The following is a 2,444-nucleotide window of genomic DNA, read 5'->3' as shown; positions in this document are numbered from 1 at the left end:
TCTTGGGTAACTGATGTTATTGAAACCCTTGGTACTTCATCCCCTTTGTACATGGCCCCAAACATCCTCCTTAAATGGGTTATGGGATAGAGGCATGATCTTGCATGGCCATTGTAAGGACCCGGAATTTTTCGGCATCCATAAGGAAGCCACCGTGTGTGAAGGGAAGCTGCAGTGCGTGAAGGACGTCGCCGTGCGTGCATGGGGTTGCTATCGTGCCCGACATCGCCATACGTGTCACTACCATGTGTGACACCGCCGTACGCATCACTGTTGTGTGCATCACCTCTATGTGCGACACCACTGTGTGCGTCACTACCGTGTGCATCACCGTCGTGTGCATACTGCTGAGAGTGAATGGCAGTTTAGGGAACTTCTATGCTTGTGTGCCACTTGTAAACCCCTAAATGCCACATGTCTACCACTGTTTGCCACTTGTGGGTCCTTGCATGCCACCTGCCTGCTGCCTCCCCCATCTCCTTGCTTATAAGTACCTCCCTTCGTACCCCTCTCAAAAATTTTGCTCTCCCTCTCATCCACGACCTACCTTTGTGGGGAAAGCTTGAGACCATCTTTGGAAGCTTGGCCTATGTGGGGAAGCTTGGAGTCTTTTGGTGCATGTAAGTGGGTTTGTTTACCATATCTTTATGTTTTGAGTTAATGCATGTTTTCTTTGTCTATCAAATTATGAGGTTTAAGCATGATTCTCGATGAAACTTTGAACATGAATATGACTTGAATGCTCTTGCAATCTTGCTGGAATGTACTTGTTTTTTCAGAATTTTGACTCCTTTTTGAGTAATTGATTGAGCACTGAAATTATTTCTGTTGATTTTGAAGTTTTTTAGGGCAATTCCCCTTTGAGTCTATTTTAAAGGAGAAAGTACTCCATATCAATAACTCTTTTGATTGGAAATTTATGAGCCATTTGCTAGGACGTGCCAGAATTATGAAAAGAAATTCCAAAAACTTTACATGTTTTTGTGCAAGACTGTTCATTGACCAATCCATGTCAAAATGCGTTCAAACTACTTCTAAATGAAATATGTATGAATCTATTTTAAAAATGGTCTTGAAATTATGATAGAATTATTTGTGATTCAAAAGTTATGTTCATTCTCTACTAGGATACCATATTGGATTTTTTTGTTGAATTTTTCAGAACTATCACATGTTTTGTGTAGCATTGTTTACTAACTAAAATGTCTTAGAATGAAGCCAAACCACTTCTAAAAGATAAGTGAGTCTAATTTTAAAGTGGCACACAAGCATAGAAGTTCCCTAAACTGCCATTCACTCTCAGCAGTATGCACACGACGGTGATGCACACGGTAGTGACGCACACAGTGGTGTCGCACATAGAGGTGATGCACACAACAGTGATGCGTACGGCGGTGTCACACATGGTAGTGACACGTATGGCGATGTCGGGCACGATAGCAACCCCATGCACGCACGGTGACGTCCTTCACGCACAGCAGCTTCCCTTCACGCACTGCAGCTTCCCTTCACACACGGTGGCTTCCTTATAGATGCCGAAAAATTCCGGGTCCTTACAATGGCCATGCAAGATCATGCCTCTATCCCATAACCCATTTAAGGAGGATGTTTGGGGCCATGTACAAAGGGGATGAAGTATCAAGGGTTTCAATAACATCAGTTACCCAAGAACTGTTTAGCATGGTTTCTTTTACATAGGCACATGAGGATAGCATGGCTTGATAAGTGTGGTTGACCACCAACCCTGATAAGTTTAATAAAAAGAAAGACTTATGCCATTTAATTTGTCCACTACTTGAGAGTAATAACATAAATTGACATGTCATGACAACAAGATCTTGTGATGCTTCTCTCTTCATATATACAAAAGAGCAACCATTTCTCATTAACTAACAAATTTAAAACGTATTACAATCAAGGTCCCAGAACTCAGCTAAGTTGACTCAGACTGAGCCGAGTAGTGTATACAACTCGGGGAATTTTTAAAAAAAAAAAAAAAAAAAAAATTACCAATAATACTGGTGTTCCCTAGGGTTTACACCTACATAATGCATGCTTTTGAAGGAAAGAGGGAGAATTGTAGTCACTTATGTGTTCTTTCTCCCATCCCTATGTTGATTTATTTAAATAATGAGGAGTATTACTTTATCATGAATCTATAATTACATGAAGTTTAACCATTTGAAGATACAATTTTTTTTTTTTGGGTAATTCAATGGGAAGACATGCCCCTACCCATTTTTTCAAATAGTTTAGGAGTTAGTTTTTTTATGGTGTTAATGTGGTGGTGTCAGTAGGAATGGAAACCACAACGTGGTGATTAAGATATGGGGGTGCTACCAATAAAACCCTAGCCCCTTTCCTTTTTTGAAGTGTATTTGAAGATTCTCTTTTAGTAGTGACAACTAGTTATGCAATGAAGCTTGGTGCTTTAAGAATATTTC

At 40.3% G+C, this 2,444-nt stretch overlaps 1 long non-coding RNA gene across 1 annotated transcript; it reads left to right on the top strand.

The window, feature by feature from the left end:
• Positions 1-536: 536 nt before the first annotated feature.
• Positions 537-1,783, top strand: LOC148779766 (uncharacterized). The gene is made up of 2 exons (XR_016044704.1): positions 537-620; positions 1,304-1,783. It is a non-coding gene; the product is annotated as an uncharacterized LOC148779766 (long non-coding RNA).
• Positions 1,784-2,444: the final 661 nt, after the last annotated feature.

Source organism: Amborella trichopoda, chromosome 11 (assembly GCF_054954075.1).
Source record: "Amborella trichopoda isolate Santa Cruz 75 chromosome 11, AtrichopodaSantaCruz75HAP2 v2.0, whole genome shotgun sequence".
In the NCBI taxonomy this organism is placed as follows: Eukaryota; Viridiplantae; Streptophyta; class Magnoliopsida; order Amborellales; family Amborellaceae; genus Amborella; species Amborella trichopoda.
The sequence above is the reverse complement of the archived record's forward strand: the minus strand, read 5'-3'. Positions and strand labels throughout refer to the sequence as shown.